The sequence below is a fragment of the Passer domesticus genome, chromosome 11, assembly GCF_036417665.1.
Source record: "Passer domesticus isolate bPasDom1 chromosome 11, bPasDom1.hap1, whole genome shotgun sequence".
In the NCBI taxonomy this organism is placed as follows: domain Eukaryota; kingdom Metazoa; phylum Chordata; class Aves; order Passeriformes; family Passeridae; genus Passer; species Passer domesticus.
In genome coordinates, this window is record NC_087484.1 from 1990997 (window position 1) to 2009085 (window position 18089).

Genomic DNA, 18089 nt, shown 5'->3' on the forward strand with positions numbered 1-18089 from the left:
TGTTGGAATGTAATAACATCCCAAACCACTGCTTTCATGCATCAGTGTGTGCAGGCATAGGCAGAGCTTTAATGGAATAAAAAATAGTCCTAGGAAATGGACTCTCAGGCTTCAGTTATGAGAGAATGTAAAATTACATCCGCATTTTAACAAGAAAAAAATAACTTTTTCTCTTCTTATCTTTGTGATGGTTGTTCTTAATGCCATGGGAAGTTTTATTTTGTTTTGTTCCAAGAAGTAATTTGGGTCAGGAGCCATCCATGTACTTAGATAAATCAAAATAATAATGAGATTTCTTATTATGTTGGTTTCTACAAGGGCAGGTTCATACTTTCTCTGATATTTCTACATTTTATGGAATTGTTTGGGTTGGAAGGGACCTTAAAGCCCATCCAGTGCCATGGCAGGGACACCTCCCACTGTCCCAGACTGCTGCAAGCCCTGTCCAACCTGGCCTTGGGCACTGCCAGGGATCCAGGGATAGCCACAGCTTCTCTGGGAATTCCTTCCCAGCCCCTCCTCAATTCCTTCCCAAGATCCAGTTTAAATTTGGTTTTGAAGATCTCCCATTGGAATGATTTCTCCCCCTTGAAGCTACAATAATTTTCTTTGGAATTGTAACAGTTGCAAAGAAGCAAACAAAAAAAGCAGCTTTTCAAACAATCAGGACAAATTCTCTGATTAACCTCACCATGCTTATCCCCCCTGCATATTTAATTAACGCTTTTTCTGAGATTGGTTTAAATGCGTGACCAGAAATGAGACTATTTCCCTGAAACAGGAAAACCACTCAGATTTCTGAGGAAGTTTGAACACTTTAACCTGCTCTGTGTTCCCCAGGTGCTGAGGAGGCACCTGAGTGGTGCCACTTCACATCCAGGAATGAGAGCAAGATTCCCAGACAAATCCAGGGAAATTGTGCTGCTCTCCTGCAGTCACCAGCCTGTAATGGGGAGCAGAACTTGTCCCCAAATTAGCTGAAATTAATCTGCTGCTAATGTCCTTGGGCTGATTTAGCCAATAAATGCAAATCAGTGACCACTCACCATTACTGCAACAGAACTGGGATTTAAAGCAGAACCGGGATTAAAGAAAGGCTCTGCATTTTCAGCTGCCTGCAATTGTAGCCTAATTAAATTTCTTTAATGCAGCCAGAAATTAAAGGGAAGCCTCGTTAGTGTTTTTGGGATGAGGTGGAGTTTGAGGTAAAGACAGGAAGGGTTTTGAGCTTCCAGTCCCAGCTCTTAGCTGGTGTTTTAGGGTTAAAAAGTGGCAGAGAGATGAAAAGTGAATTATTTCAGTTTTTGGCCTGGCCTAGGGGGGTAAGTTGTGATAAATTTCCAGCACTTTTGGAGTATTCTGTGATAAACTTGGTTCATGTGTATGTATATTAGCATGTGCATATTTATTACTTCTCAAATATATTTATATTATTTAATAATTTTATAAAATACTTTATAATAGTTATATTAAAGAATAGAAACAAATGATATAAAATCTATAATCTATAGTTATATATTACATATAATAAAAATTACAAAGAGAAGTTATATTTATATAAATTATATATAAACCGATATGTATATTATTTTGTAATAAATTATAAATATGAATAATTAAAATAATTTTGATATTATATTAATGTATACATTTATTGCTTTTCAAAGTGGTGCTGATTTAAGCATCTTGCTTATATTTTAACTATTATTTAAATGTGCCATTTAACAATGTTGACGTTCTACAATCTAGCCTATCCCATGGTAAACACAACATTAATCCTTCTATCCCAAACCTGGTGCCTTATTAACACAGGAATTCTGCTCTGAGGGATAATCACCTTTGTGGGAAGGCCACAGAATTGGGGTTTTACTCTAAACCTTGCCTAAAAATGAATCTGGAACCTTTTATAAAACATACAAAGCTCATTGATTTTTTTTTCCTGAGTGAGGATTTCCTTGGAAGCACAAATTGTGATTAACTACATTTAATCACCTATACGGTGCTTTCCTTAATTAAAATGTGATTGTAAACAGATTTTGAATGTTCATTTTCAGTTTGTAGCTCAGTTATTGACCTGAAACAGAGTAACCAATGTGGGAAACCAAGCAGGAAATGCCCCTTTGATTTCCTGGTTATTGCCAATACTCTGCATATTTACCATGGGAAATGGGGTGTTTCAGTACTTTCATCATAAAGAAAAAGACCCCAAATTTAAATAATAATCCTGAGGCTCAATTAAGATTAAAAATGGGGATATTGCCCTCCTAATACAAAATTTAAGTTTATTCTGGATTCTGACTCATCTCCTTCATCAGCTGCTTAATATTTTGGTTTTTCAAGTACAATCCTTCCATATTTCCTTCGCACTTCTGACCTTTTGCATTTTTATTGTATTTTAATAACACCTGGAGTGTTGCAGTAGAAACTTTAATAAGGGGATGGTGAAAATGATTTTCCTCTCCTCTTTCTCGTTCTGTTTCATTTCCTTAATGCTATAAGGAGAAAGTCTTAGAAAATACTGTAATTAATTATTGAGTTAGTAATGAGCCGTTTCATTTAGGGCTTGAGGAGATGCTGTGGTTGGGGTGGACTCTGCAAGCTCTGGGATTCCTTTTCCACAATAATTTTAAGGAGTTGTCTGTAATTTCTGGAGAGATTTATTGCAGATCCAAAATATCCCAAGCATTCAGTGATATTTTTTCTTTAGGAAGTTATGGTTCTTTAAAAGATTAATTCAAGAAAAATACAGTGGGTATTTTCAGGGAAACAGAAGAGTCTCCCTGGAAGCATTTGGAAAACTTTGGGTTGTTCAGGGGGCTGATTTCCTGCTGATTTTAAGTTTCATTTCTCAAATTTTGGTAAAAAAGGATAGAAAAAGTGTGGAAGTATTGGATTATTTCTGGGCAGAGAGAAGGGAATGGGAAGAGAACAACCAAGTCCATCCCTTGGAGAGGGTTAAAAGCTGTTGATCCCATTTTCCCACTCATCCCATCGAATCTTTGCTCAGGAACAAACTCAGTTATCAGCAGTTAAGGCCAATAGGGAGAATTGCCTGGATAATCCCAATTACTATCTGAAATAAGCACTGTTGGATTTCACAGGGTACAAATACAAAGAAATTATTCTCCCTATCCCTAAAGGAGAGCCCAGCTCTATATTCCCTCCTAAGACACCTCAGAGCCACTAAAATGATATTACTGTTAATCAGCATTATTTACAATTATTTCCATTAAGTCTGTGGCTTTCTGAGATATTTTTTGAGGGAGAAAAAAAGTCAAGCTGGAGACAATTGCAGCAAAACTTTCCCCATGTGTCCCCAGCCAGCAAGAGGTTCTCCAGGTAGGGCATAATGAGATATCAGAATCTTTTGGAATTAATAAATACTCCTGGAGCAGCCTTTCTGTAAGGACAGAGATGGCTCTCCAGATATCCAGGAGGGAAGATTGATGGGCTATGCAGATGCTTGTGCCATTAAAAAGACCTTCAGAAAGAAACAAGCAGGATTGCTCAAAGTGTTGTTTTAAATTAATGCCTGACTTTGAAAACAAATTGATGCCCCCCTGAGATAATTGGAAAAGTTAGAAAACAATCAGGGAAGAACAAATTGAGGCTTTGGGATGGACAAAAACCCCAGATAAAGGAAGTCTCTAAATTCTGCTTCCAGAGCATGAAAGACACTTTCCTATCTGAGGGTGGTTTTTTTTCTTTAATTTCCTTAATTTATTTTTTTCTCCTTCAGAGGACAAGCCTTGCCTTTGGCATGGGTGGGACAGAAAGGAAGGTTCAGGATTAAGGAGGGAGGTGGGGCAGGACCTTTCCCAGGTACCCACACCAGGAACTTTGTGTGTTATAAACACGTGGTACAAGGGCAGGGAAGTGTTGGGAATGTTGTGGCTTAGGACAAGGGGGAATTGCTTTAAAAGTGACAAACTGAAATGTGGTTTCCATGAGAAAATGGGACTTTCTGGAGTTTTTAATGGAAATATTTGAAGAATGACTTGAGAGGAGGCACCAGGATGGTCAGAGGGATGGAGAAGCTCTGCTGGGAGGAAAGGCTGGAGAATTGGGATTGTCCAGCCTGGAGAGGAGAAGCTTTGGGGTGAGCTCATGGTGGCCTGGAGGAGCTGCAGGAAAGATGGAGAGAGACTTTGGAGAAGGGATGGATGGACAGGACACAGGGAATGGCTTCAAATGTTAGATGGGATTTGGGAAGGAATTCCTGGCTGTGAGGATGGGGAGGAGCTGGAATGGAATTCCCAGAGCAGCTGTGGCTGCCCTTGGTTCCCTGACAGTGCCCAAGGCCAGAATGGACAAGGCTTGGAGCAGCCTGGGACAGTGGGAGGTGTCCCTGCCATTGCAGGGATGGGATTGATGCTTTTTGGGGCTACCTAAACCAGAGGGCAGCCAGAGTGCAGAGAATAAAAAGCAGTTCTGTTTATTGCAGGCCCTTCAGGTACAGCCAGGGCAGACCAAGCCCCCCAGGGCTGCACCCAAAATGCTCCACGGCTCACGGGTTTCACACTTGGATAAGTTTGGGCCATTTGCATTTTGGGGGCTCATCCTCCAGTTCCAGCTTCAGCTCATGCAGTCACTGACCCCCAGTTTGCTCCCCCTGCTCACTTTTGTTTCCATCTCTGGGCCCTGAGGCAGGGAGGTGTCCTTGACTGCCAGGCCTGGAGAGGAATTGTTGTGTCTGCCCAGGATGGGGAAGCAGCAGCTGGCACTGGGTGTGGAGCTCAGAGTTACACACTGAAGAGCTGCAGGGGTACAGATACATGGAAATGGAAATGATCAGATCCTAAGGCATCAGGATGGGATGGGATTTAAGGTCCTTCCAACCCAAACATTCCTGGGATTGTGGCTCTGGGATGTTGTGCCCCACATTCCAGCTGTTCCCAGCTCCTTCCCACCCTCCTGGCTGTCAGATCCCCATTTTCCTTCAGACCAGGCCCAAATCTGATTCCTGTGGCACTGCCTAAACGGATCAACCTCTCCATTGAGCAACTCCTTCAATAATTAGGGCTGCTTATTGTGCACACCGTGGTTTCGTGGCTCTCCTCTCAGTATTAAATGTCAGCCTGATGGTATTGTCTCTTCAGGTTTTATAATTAATGATTAATGACTGATATTGTCCTGTTCATAAAGCTGAATTTTCCCATTTAACTGTTAAAGATTGCAACTGAGTGCACTGTTGAGATAGATAGACTCTTGTCTAATCTAATATCAAAATGATACAGAAAAAAAACCCCAAACCCAGCCCGGCTCCACGACCTTGTAATTTTGCAATATTTTGATAAACCTCTCTCTGTCACTGACAGCTGGGGTATGATTAGCTTAATCCTGATATTTTATGACAATAAAATTCCCATTTAATTTTTTCTGTGTCAATACAAGCTCTCATCACCACCAAAATTTGCTTCTGGGCAAATCCTTTCATGCAATAAACAAACTCACAGGGTGAACTCGTGAGCTATTTTATCATGACTGCCAATAATCATTATGGAATCAAATATTTACATGCCAGGGTGGCATTTAAATAAATGCAGCACTCCTAAAATGTCAGTTTATTTCAGCAGGAAGGGAAGGATTATAAGCCTTCCATAGGAATTGGGATTTCTTTCCACTTCTCAAATTCCCATTTTTGTCACTTTTGTGGGATGAAAAATTTGGGGCATTCCCAGTATCCCATGGGCTTTGCAGGTGCCCCATCCTTTCCTCTCTCCAAGTTTAACAATTTCCAGGTTTAGCGTTTTCCAGGTTTTATTTCTTTACAAAAGGAAATGTTTGTCTCAGCTTGGGCTGAGATTTGAGAGCATCAGCACTTTTAAAAGTCTGAGGGTTACCTGAGGCAGGGCCCGATGGAAAGGGAATATCTTCCTTTGTACTCTACAATAACAGCAAATTTCATTTCTGTACGGATTTAAAACTCCCCAAAAAGGAGGGAGCGTGCACTTTAACCTGGCCTTCAACCCATGGAGAGGCATGGTGTGGTTTTTATGGATTTACAATGGGTGAAAAACAATTTTCCAGGCTGAGGACACGTTGGAAGGGGGAGCTGGGAGCATGCTGGAGGCATTAAGGCAGCTTAAAATCAGGGTGCTTCAGGGAATATCCTAAAAAACGTGTCAGGGGACTGCTAAGGAGTTATGCTGAGTAATCCCCACAAAAGCAGCACGAACTACTTGTGTGCTTATTTCTAAATGCATTTTTTTGCCTCCAACCCACCACCTTGAGGGAATAGTTTAATTTCCTATTTAATTTCAGCCATTGCAAACGCCTGAAGGTTGTTCTGAATTATGGATAGGAGTAAAAGTTATAGGTTTTATTCCATGCTGGGCGTGGGTTTCACTGAGTTAAACATGCTGGAAATTCACAGTTCAGCAGGGCAGGAGCTGGGGCTTGGCTGACTCTGAGAGGTGGGGAGGGTTTTGTGTCTGTCTTGGTTTGATCCAACTTCTCCGGATAAATCCTTAACAGCACAAGATATGATCTTCCTTGGGCCTTGTCAAGGCTGGGAACAGCATTTCCTGACCCAAAGTGACAATTTTATTGTGTGCTCTGGATTAATGAGTCCTCTCAGATCGTTTAAATAAACAGATGCTGTCTGCTAGGATGGCTGAGAGCATTTGTTAGTGGTAAATGATTTAAAAGCCATCCTTCATGGAATAGTTCCTTGGAATGTGGGCTGGAAATATTCATGGCAGGAAGGGCCAGCAAGAGGAGCAGCTCGAATGGAAGGGGAAAGAAAGGAAATATAATTAGTGTTTAATGATTTATTAATGGTTTACAAACACCTAAATAAGATTGTTCGGCTTGTATCAACAGTTGGAGGCAGTTAAAGGAGCCAGGAGTGTGGATTTGGATTAATGCTGGGAATTCCTGCCTTGGGAGCTGCTTCCAGTATCCCAAGGGATCACAGGGCTGGGACTGGGGAGCAGAAACTCCTCCAGAAGTGGGGTGTGCCCTGCAGTCTCAGGAATCACAGAACTGTGGAGTTTCAGGTTGGAGAAGTTCTCTAAAAGGGTCCAACCTCTGACCCAGCTCTGGCATCTTCCCCACTAAATCCTGTCCCCAAGTGCAGCATCTCCATGGCTTTTCCATCTCTCCAGGAATGGGCACTCCACCACTTTCCAGGCAGACTTTTCCAACCTGATGCCATGAGAACACAGAACTGTTTCCCAGAAGCTCCTGCAGATGATCAATGTGTCTTCATTAAGGGAAGAACAGCTCAGGCAGTCACCTGCACCTTGGGGATTGGCTTCCTGAAATAGAAATCCCACTTTTCCTGTTGTCGTTCCTTTGGATAATTCCACAGCACTGGGAATTCCTCCCAGGCCGACTAAACAGTCAGAAAGAGTAACTTGGAGTTAATTAAACACCTCAGTGATGTCCCACTCCCCCAGAAATGTGCAGTAAAAATGGCCCTGCAACGTTTGGTCCTGGAGGATAGAACGACTTTGATTTTCAGATGCTTTGCAGAGCATGAGGTGACCCAGAGAGGCTGAGGCACAGGATAAAGCACCACCAATCAGGGTGTGTGGGCTGCTTAATGAAGTGAAATTTCCAGCTTAGGTGAGGTGGTTCTTGCAGGCCCCAGCAGCAGCGTGAGGCGGCGGGGCTGACTCAGAGCCTGAGTCACTGGTGATGTCTGACCCAGCAAACAGAGAAATATCCAGGGTTCACATTATCCCAACCCTCTCTGCCTCCTGCTCAAGCTGCCCTTAAATCGTTCATTTCTCCTTGGTCTCCGCTGACAGAGTGGGGACCATTTCCATAAAATCCAAAAGGTTTGGGTTAATAGAGACCTTTACAACTCATCAAATTCCGCCCCTTCTGCTGTCCCAGGCTGTTCCAATCTGGCCTTGGGTACTGCCAGGGATCCAGGGGCACCCACAGCTTCTCTGGGCACCCTGTGCCAGGGCCTGCCCACCCTCCCAGGGAACAATGACTTCCCAATGTTTAATTTAAATCTCTCACCAAATGGTCAGTTTTTAATTTTAATTTACTGGCAGGGATAAGCTTGGTATGTGGTGCCTGACCTGCTGAGTGCAGGGTGTTTCTATTTATAATTATATTTATAATTGTATGTATTATTACAATCATATTTATATTTATATTATTATTTTAATTATATTTATCATTATTATATTTTCATTACTATATTTATCATTATTATATTTTTATTCTTATATTTATTCAGCTCACACCTTTTTGCCTAATAGCCAATGCAATCAGAGTAAATCAAATTAATCAGACATAAGGAGTCTAGAGACAGGAAGGGCTGTGAGGAGGATGGATGAACCACCCAAGTGTTGTGAGTGGCTCTGGACTCTGTTTGCTGGAGATGCTTGAATAAAACTCAGATTCCATAGGATTTTCCAGGGAAAACATGGTTTTCCTGAGTTTGGTGACTGCAGTGAAGAGCAGCCAATTTCCAACCCCCACTCCCACCTCAGTCACCTGTCCAGGGTCAGGAGTTGGACTCTGATCCATGTGGATCCCTTCAAATTCAGGACATTCTGCAATTTCAGGAGCCCTTTCTGAGCAGTTTCCTGGTTCCTGCTCAGTCTCTTCTCCCCTCAGCACGTGCCAGAGCTGCAGATGAGCCCAAATCCCTTGGGATTCAGCTCCCTGAGCCTGACACCACCTGGAGCATGCCAGGAGGAGTAATGCAGACAGATTTGGTTGGGATGGATGGTTGGGGCCATCCCAGGATCCCTCTCCCTGTGTCACTTCCCTGGATTTTGACTGCACACTCTCCAGCCCAAGCCGTATCCTCCAAGGAAGGTTGACTTGAACATTTTATTGTTGTCATAAATTTTAGCAACTAAGAGCTGAGTGAGTCAGCAGCTGCTGTTGGGGAGGAAAAAAAATCCCTCTGAGAGAACCCCCTTTGAGCACTGACACGGATCGTGATGTTTAAAAATAGATTAGAATTAATTCTGGTCATTTTTCCATATGGAGTAAATCTAAAGCCTTAAGCATGAGGCAGTTTTGGGGTTTTTTTTTTTGGCAAAACTCTTGATCTGATCTGAGGAATGTGTGGGCATTTTTCTGTTGGGTGCAAATCCAGCTGCTTGCACTCAGGAATTCCCCACTGATGCAAGCAGACAGTGGATATATCCCAGGGAATAAGGTCCTACAGCAGCATTTAGGGAAAGATGAGCTGTGCACACACCTTGGTGGGTGATTTAGGCACTCCTTGATGCTGCAGATGTTCCAGTGGGATGAATCCATGTAATTTGTCTGAAGGAAGAAGCAGGAATCTGGTTCCAACCTCCCTGACAAAATGGCCATGGAAGGTAAAATAATCCCATTGATTACCAGGGGTGAGGGAAAAATTGATTTTTAAAAATCTCCCATATGATTTGGAGAGATTGTCATTGGATAATTTGTATTAAACATAAAAATGGGGAGGATAAATAACAAACCTCTTACCAATTACCCAGGCTCCATTTTTGGCCTGTTATAAATTCCATATGACTCCTTAGGACAAATACAGTTTATGGAGCTGTAAAAGATGAGAAAGGCTGGATTAAAAACCCCTTCCTGCACCTTCTCTGGGCTGGGAGGCTGAAGAAAATTCAGCTCATTCTGGGTTCATTTCCATTTAACAAATAGATGTGCCCTGAGGAGAGGCTGCCTGGACGTGTTGCTGTGGTTATCATGGAATGTGTCTGACAGAAATATTCCTGTATTTCTGCCTAATTGCTGGAGCTAACTTTTGATGGGAATCACCAAAGCGCAATGAAATATCCACAAAAAATGCCTCGGAGGGCAAAAAACCTAATCATACCTTTTAGAAATTTGACTATTTATTTATTTATTTATTCATTTATTTATTTTCTGTGCGGAATCAACAGTTTCTGAAGTTCTTTCATTTTTCTACTTTGGTTTTCCAAAACTGTGAAGGAACGGGAATGAAAGCCATGCTCTATTCAGGTCTAATATAGTTAAGGCTGTGAAATACAACTATTTTTGAAGCAAACTCTTCACTTTTTTGCACAGAGCAGGTTGGTTTTCAGCATGGCAACACCTTGATCCTCTCATCAGCAAAACTGTTGTCAAAACATTCACGGCAGGCAAATCTGGCACTGCTCATTTCCAGCCAGCCCTGAAAGGTCAAGGGCTGGATCTACAGCTAAAAAAGGAATAGATAAATAGCAAATATTTAGTGTGTATCTCACAGAGAGGGTGACACGAGCTCGTGGTTGGATAAACACAAATCTCTGGGAGTTGTGGTGTTGATGCCTTGTGCAGGCTGCCCTAGAGCAGAGGCTGGCCAGAGCTCCAGAATAAAGCAGGGATGGATTCAAAGGATCTCCTCCATGGATCCCCCTTGGGCAGCACCAGAGCCCAGCCAGGGCTGCCCCCAGGATGAGCCCAAATGGTCCCAAAATGCACGAGCGCTGCCGGGGTCTCTCCCTGGGCTCAGCTCTGCTCCATGTGCACATTGCAGTTCAGTGGCCAATCCCACTGCAGCCCCTGCAGTCCCACCCTGCTTGTTTTTCTCTCTGCAGCCCACGGGGTTTGTGCTCCTGGGCTGAGATTGGGATCATTTGTCCTTGGTGCCCAGCTGGAGCAGGAATTGTTTTGTGTCCCTGCTCTGTGCACAGAGCTCACCATGCCCTCATGTGAAGCTCAGAACTGCACACTAAAGCAGCACAGAATCTAAACCAGAAAAGATGAAACCTGAGGTATCCGTGTCGGATCAGGTTTGCCCATCAAACTGTGTTGTGTCACATCCCATAATGTGACATGACAGCCCCACTTTATGTGTCACAGCACTGTGACACTCCTGAAAACATTGTATTTAACCAAAGTTTGGGAGACTCTGCTCTGAGAGGGGCAGTGTGAGATGAGGGAGAAAGCCAACCAACATTCTTTGATTTCCTTAAGTTTTAATAGCAGGGTGCAGAGGTGAAGTTTTAATTGGTAAATTCTTTCTGTGCTTTAAATTGGGTTAGAACTTCCTAACTTAGACTTGAGATCTGTAAGGACCCAGACTGGGTTGAACACTGAAGGTGGGTAGTGAAACAAGATGAAGGTAGCAACCCTTGGCAAATAGAAGGAAAGTTTGGGAAGATTCTTTGTAAATCTGGAGAGGGTTTGAGGTGGCAGTAAAGAACGGAAACTTCCAGAGCCTCAGCTTGAACTTTTTGGGGTTTTCATCTCCTTTTACATCACTCTGAGAACTTTCTTTTCTCCTCTACTGAAACTCCAGTGCATCATTTAGACTCTGATATTGAGGGAAATTTCCCAAACACTCCTGATCACGTACAATTACAATAAATACATGGACAGAGCTGGAAGTTTGATTTTCTCTTTGTTTCTTTGGATTTTATAACTCATTAAACTCCAACCCGACGTCCTTCACTTACATCAATTTTACTGCAATCTTTACTGAGCTTGCCTTTATTGATTCCAGTGGAGTTCAACAGGCATAAAATATGAAACTAAAAGGAGAATCAATTCCACATTAATTAGCCAGCATGCATGATTTTATGCTGCTTAATGACTCTTGTAATCATCTACAACTGTACCAAAGCGAGCAGTAGTCGGAGCCAGGAGGGCTGGACAGGAACAAAACCCTCCAGCAGTGAATTCCCACAATTTGGACCCTTTAGAGAGTGCAGCCTTTTCCATAAAAGATCTAGATTGGAAATGGTGACAGAGAAGGAGAGATTAGAAACTAGATAAACTCAGGCTGGATTTTTTTTCCCCAGTAAAAAATCCTATGGAATTTTTTACCCAGCCGCTTCTTGACTTCCTCAGTTTGAGAAGGACTTGCAGGATAAAACTCTTGGGCCCTCACCTAAAGACCACTGAAGAAGGGAAAGATTATTTGCAGCCCACTTTAGTGATTCTTTTGTTTATTTATTTATTTATTTAGGCATATTTTACTTTTCAAACCAGTGCAACACTGTGGAAGATTTTGCACTGCAGGAAGAGCCTCAGGGTTCTACCCAGAAGCACTGAGGGTTGAAACTGTGGTGTCTAAAAACCTTTGGATCTGGCTCTGTAACCAAATCAGTGGCTTTTACACTAAAATTATGGCAGAGGGGAGGCTTCTGCCTTTATCTCTTCGATGGCATTTCCCCTTATTTGTGCCCTGATGATTATTTTATTTGAGGACTGGTCTTCATTATTTTCCTACGTTATCATTCTAAAATTATTCTTTATATCAGTCCTCCTTATTCCCTTTGTGCTGTAGGACTCAACCTTAGGCTTGGCTTCTGGCTTAATATCAGAAGCCAAGGATAAGGAAATGTCTTTCAAGCCCTTTCCATGCCCTGGTGTTCAGAGCCCACCAGGAATCCACAGCTGAGGATGCTGTTTCACTGTTGGTCACACTCCCTTCCAAGGGTTCCTGCTCTGGCATCTTTTTGTGGGAAATTATCTGGGATTATTGCCTGCAGGGATGTTTAATTTCTGGCTGCAGAGTAGGGGGGATCCAGTATTAAACAGAATTTAATTCTCTTTTCTGTAGACTAGAACAGAAATACAGTGAGTGACTGAATTTTGTCTAAAATGGACATTCCTGAATGCCTGTGAAACCACAATCCTTTTTCTGTTTAATATTTACCTCTCCTTTTATCCCAGGACCACAATGGAGGTGATTGCTTGGATACAGATGACATTATGGTCTGTCTTTGCTGTACTTTTTCCCCCTGTAACTGTGCATTTACACATGAATGGGCCATTGGTTCTAAATGGTAAGGAGATCACAGTGAATTATATTCACTTTAGTGATACAGTGTCAAACTCAATCTAGGAGAAAATTCCACATCCTTTCAAATGGAGGGAACCATTTTAATTTGGATCGTCAGCAGCTGAACTTTCCCTTTCAGATTTCCACTGGTGGCACAAGTGGATGGGGCTGGGAGCTTCAGACACAAAAATCAGATTTCTCTGAAAGCCAGGGTTAGTCTAGGGACTTAAATAATACAAAAGAATCTGCTTTTTGTTATCAAAAATTAAAATAGAAAGGAAACTGATGTGCTTGATTGCAGGAAAAAAATGAGAAAGTTGTTGCCCAGAGAATTTATCGGCAGACAAATGAAGAAAATTGTTGCTGAAAGTATTTTTCTAGCAGCTCTGTGCTGGTTAAAGCAGTTGTCTCATCTCAACACTGCCCTAGCTCTGATTATTTATTGTGGTTGAGCTTCTCAAAGCATCAGGTACAGATAAATATCGTGTTCATGTGGGTGCAGTGTTGCCTCAGAGCTCCTGTTTGTCCTGGAGGCTTTCACATCCCTTCTGCAAGGACTGAATATCTGATTATCCAACACCTGGGTGACCTCATGGAAAGGAATGAGCTCCTTTGTACTTAGGGAAATTTATTTATGGACTGTCCTGGATCAGGATTTTTAGCTGTGAGGTGGATAAGAAATAAATGTAGGTCCAGTCAAGTTTATTTTGTCATAGCAGAAGCAGTTGGATGATGCTGTCAGGTGTGCCCCTTGCTGGCTGCAGCCTGTGCCAGTCCTCATCACCCTTCCAGGCAGGAATTCCTTCCCAAAATCCCACCTAGCCCTCCCCTCTGGCAGTTTAAGGCCACTCCCCTTGTCCTGTCACTCCAGACCCTTGTGGAATGGAACTGTGAGGGAGAAGGAACTTAGTAGGAAACTCCAGGCAGAGGAAGTGGGAAAGGACTTGGGATGGGAGATGTGAGACAGGGAGAACCACGAGAAGGAGCCCCATGGCAATCAGTTATAAAGCAGGAAAATAAATGATTATTTTTCTGGAAGTTCAGTCAGGAAAAGGCATTTGCCTACACGGCGTAGTGCTTTGCTTCTCTGCTCAGGTTCAGAGGGGAAATTTTAATTTTTAAATTCTTTCTATGGTTTTATTGGGGTAGAACTTCCACTGCAGGACTCTGGTGTGGTAACGAGCAGGTGTTATCCATAGGGGTGGGAAGCAGGGTGATAAGCCAGCTTGGGATAAAGATTTGATTTCCATGTCCCCTGGAGCCACGTTTAAGCACAGAGGCTCTTCCAAAGCTCTCAGAGGGGGATGAACCACCTTGGTGGAGGGCAGGAACATCCCCCACACCCTCATCCTGTGGCCATTAGGGCTGAATGTCCTGACCTACAATTTTGGCAGCTGAAATGAAACCCAACCTTTGATGGACTCATATCCAGCTCTCCTCTCTGATTCCTCCCTGACTCCACAGCCCTGCCAAAAGCCAGTGGAGAAAACCCCACAAGTTCAAGTCAGTGTGGGACCAATTCTGTCATTTTAATTCCAGTTTTTCCCAGTGGCTCCAGTGGTTTCAGGGATGTGTCACTCCTGTGGCTGCCCACAGCAGGGAACACAAACTTTTCTGTGCCCATGGATTATTTGGATGTGGTTTGTGGTGAGGGGAGCTGGGCTGTGGCACAGTTCCAAACCTTCATCCCATTGATTTTGGCTGCTCTGGCTCGAAGCAGCTCTGTGGAGGAGTTGGTTTCATTTTCATTCCTGTATTTGGGAATTGATTTAACATCAGACAGCAAAACTCAACTTTATTTGATCTGGATTGCTGATACTCGAAGAAGTAACTGCTGCACTCATTAAAAGTGTCCTAACCCCAAATACCCCCACTTTTAGTGCCCTAATTCTGATATTTTTTCAATTTATCCCATTTCTGTATTTTCAGAGTAACTTGCAGCCCACTGGCTGTGGGGTGAAGGAGAAAATCACTTTTCCATTTTAATAGAATTATTGATCTTTGTGCTGTTGCTATAAATCCATTTATCCACTGCAACAACATATTCATAAAGACTTCTTAATTTTAAGCCTCTTCTTTTTGCCTTCATTTAAATGTCATGACCGAGTGATTTATCAGGGAGGAATTTTAGCAGCAAAATTAGACTGTGGTACCACCTCAAGACACAATACATCAAAGACAACCAGCATACATTTTTTTTTGTCCCTGCAACTTCATTATCTGTCAAAATCCATTAGGAGTTTGTTTTCTCCTTATAGTTAAGGACTAAACAGTAAGGACTAAGAGATTTTTATATTTTCCACACTTAAGAATGTCTATTTATAATTATCTTCACAACATTCTGGACAAGACATCTAAAAATGTCTCCTAATATTTGTCTGAGCTCATTGTTGGGAGGTATTAATGACATTTCACTAATAGGAAAAAATATCAGTAATTAACTGTGCTTTTAGAAGATCATTGCATTTCCTATGCATTAGTAATTTCTTTTTTAATATGAAAGAAAGGTATTTTTGTGCTCAAAACTCAGCAAAACAAACATCAGGTGAACTAAATTCACCAGGAATGTTGGTATTGCCTGACTCAATGAATGGGATGTGATGATCCTCACGGATAACAGGAAAATAGAGAGGAAATTGGGCAAATAAGAACATTTTGGTAATCTCTGAACATGGTGTTGATAAATGTACATGTTTCTGTGAGTCACCAATGTGATTTCTCCCAAGATTTGCCATTTTTTCTATGGTCTTATAAACTTTCAGTAGACTCAGTGTTCTCTGTAACCATAATTACCTGAATTTCTGCCTGAAATTATAAATCCTCTCTGTGAGGGGATAATTCTACAGCCCAGCATTGAATGGTCTTGAAAAATTCTGCTTTAGCCTCTGGCTGCTGTTTATTTTGTCCCTTGTTTTCCTTCACTGTGGTGGTATCACTGCAATTTTAGGAAAGGCTTATGTTTCTGAACTTAGGGGAAAAAAAAAGGAAAATAGGTTTTTAAAATGGATTTTGAGGACTTGGAAGGCTCTAGTAGCCAATAGTGAATTTAGGAGAAATATTGCTGTGTTGGATATAGTTCAGCACTGTTAGGGGAGTCCTAATTTATCATAATGTGTGTTTAGGATGATTTAAGACTGCAGGAATCCTAAACAGGTATGGATCTGGGTGTCATGGAATTTTCTGCCAGGATTGGCCTCTGACTCTGGAGGCATCACAGGAAAAGGGATGGTTTAGGGACAGAGCTGTTGGACTGGGCCTTTTTCAGCCCAACAGACTCCTTTCCCTGCTGTATTCCTGAAAATGAAGCAAACATTTCTGCTTCTCTTTTATTGACTCCAGGAGATTTGATCAGCTTTGTATTAGTCAGTGAATCTTGATTTAGGCTTCCTTGGAAGCCTAGACAGAAGTCTTTGTGTACTTTAAGACAGCACAGGCAGAGATTGAAATGCCCTGTGATGGAAAACTCAGCTTAAGAGTCATTTGATCAAGGATAAGGGGAATGGTCTCTAAGGAGGACACTCTGGTATTGTTGATTATTTGTTTTCCTGAAAGGCAGCAGGAAGAGAGAAGTTGAATAGAAATATTTTATTTTTAACATTCAGATCCATGTTCTGGATGTGACCTTTCTTAGCAGATTGGTTAAGAATGAACATAATTAATGGAAAGTGAATCTCTTGTGCTGAACACGGATTTTTTGGCAGTCAATTCTGTGTCTGTGTGGTCGTGACTTTTCCTGCCTAAATTCCCACACCATTCCCAACTGATGAACTAAAGCCATTAAACTCATAAAAAAGGGCACAATTACGCAACAAATCTCAATCAATTATGCATGAGGATAAATATATTAAATGAAAGCTCTTTGGACGAGCTGTGAGCCAGTTAAGGACGCATTTGGTGCCAGTGCTGGAGATCCACATCCATGACAAACAATGCAATCTGCTACATTGGGAATGGATGGATTTGCATCCCATTATCACTTTCTGTTGAAGAGTCAATCTCATTTTCTGCTGTTTGAGGAACTCCGGGGTGTGATGTGTAAACATGGTGAAATTTAATCAGATGGCATTAGGTTTGTAGAAGTAAACAAAGCTCGGCAATAATCATGGCATATTATGGATTTCTGATTATTGCCATCATTTAAATTTAGTCTGATGCTGTGGAGCTCATTGCTGAAGAGAAATTGGGGATTTATTCCATGAGAGGCTATCTGAGTTTGGGATAAATCCCTTTTCCATTCTAGAGAGGATCTGGTGAGGAAATCAGGACAAACTGGACGTGTTCCTTGTAGGCACAAAGTGCAGGACTCAAATACACCTGGAATTCATGCCAACTTCCAAAGAACATCGAGGATTGATTTAATCTGACACTCACCCACCTTGCACTGCTCCTCTCCAAAGACTGGCAGGAGATGGGGCTGGGAGAGAGCTTTTCTCCTGCCCAAATTTATAATTGAGCTGCAATAACTCTCTTCCACAATTAGAGAATTTTTCCCAGCTCTGTCCAGTGTTTGCTCCTGGGATAAATGTAGGTGGCCACTGAAGCTGAGGAATACTGAAGAAAAAAATGAATATAAACAGGTGATTTTTTAAATCGTACTGTTTAATTAGATATTCAGGGACAATATTAAGAATTTTGGAGTACCTGCAAAGGAATTTACAGGTTATCCCACATGCAGTGAAGTGCAGGAAGGGGAGAGAGCTGGAGAGGGACTGGGGACAAAGGATGGAGGGACAAGACACAGGGAATGGCTCCCACTGCCAGAGGACAGGGATGGATGTGAGACTGGGGAGGAATTCTTCCTTGTGAGGGTGGGGAAGGGCTGGGATGGGATTCCCAGAGCAGCTGTGGCTGCCCCTGGATCCCTGGCAGTGCCCAAGGCCAGGCTGGACATTGGGACTGGGAGCACCTGGGACAGTGGGAGGTGTCCCTGCCATGGCAGGGGTGGCACTTGGTGAGCTTTAATGTCCCTTCCCACCCAAACCATTCTGTGATTCCAGGAGGGGAGAAAAGGCCCTCAATGGCTCAGTTCCATATTCTGAAGTGTTTTTATTTTGACATTCCACTAAGCAGAAGAGAGAGGCTTTCAAAGGAGTATTTCAGTTTGTCTGCAATGAGGACAAAATAAACAGCACCAGAACAGAATGTATGGATTGATTTTCACTGTGGCAGAGAAAAACCCAAATTCTGAGTTACTGCAAAAACTTTGCAGCTTAGGGCACTGCAAGGGAACTGTTGTTGCTCCAGTTTCACTGGTTTGTGTGTTTTAGCTGAAGTTGTGTGTGGTACTTTTGAGAAAGGAGCAGGGCTTGTGCCTCTGTAATGCAAAAGAGAAGTAGGCTGTTCATCATTATCCTCAGAAGAAGTTTATTTTAATGCT

The 18089-nt window shown here is 42.3% G+C and overlaps 1 long non-coding RNA gene across 2 annotated transcripts in view; it reads left to right on the plus strand.

The window, feature by feature from the left end:
• The first annotated feature begins 396 nt into the window (after positions 1-396).
• The window catches only part of LOC135278632 (uncharacterized), a 31114-nt gene continuing 13421 nt past the window's right edge, over positions 397-18089 (plus strand). For both annotated transcript variants that reach the window (XR_010346084.1, XR_010346085.1), the window contains exon 1: positions 397-1322. This is a non-coding gene — a long non-coding RNA (uncharacterized LOC135278632). The remainder of the gene's footprint in view (positions 1323-18089) is intronic.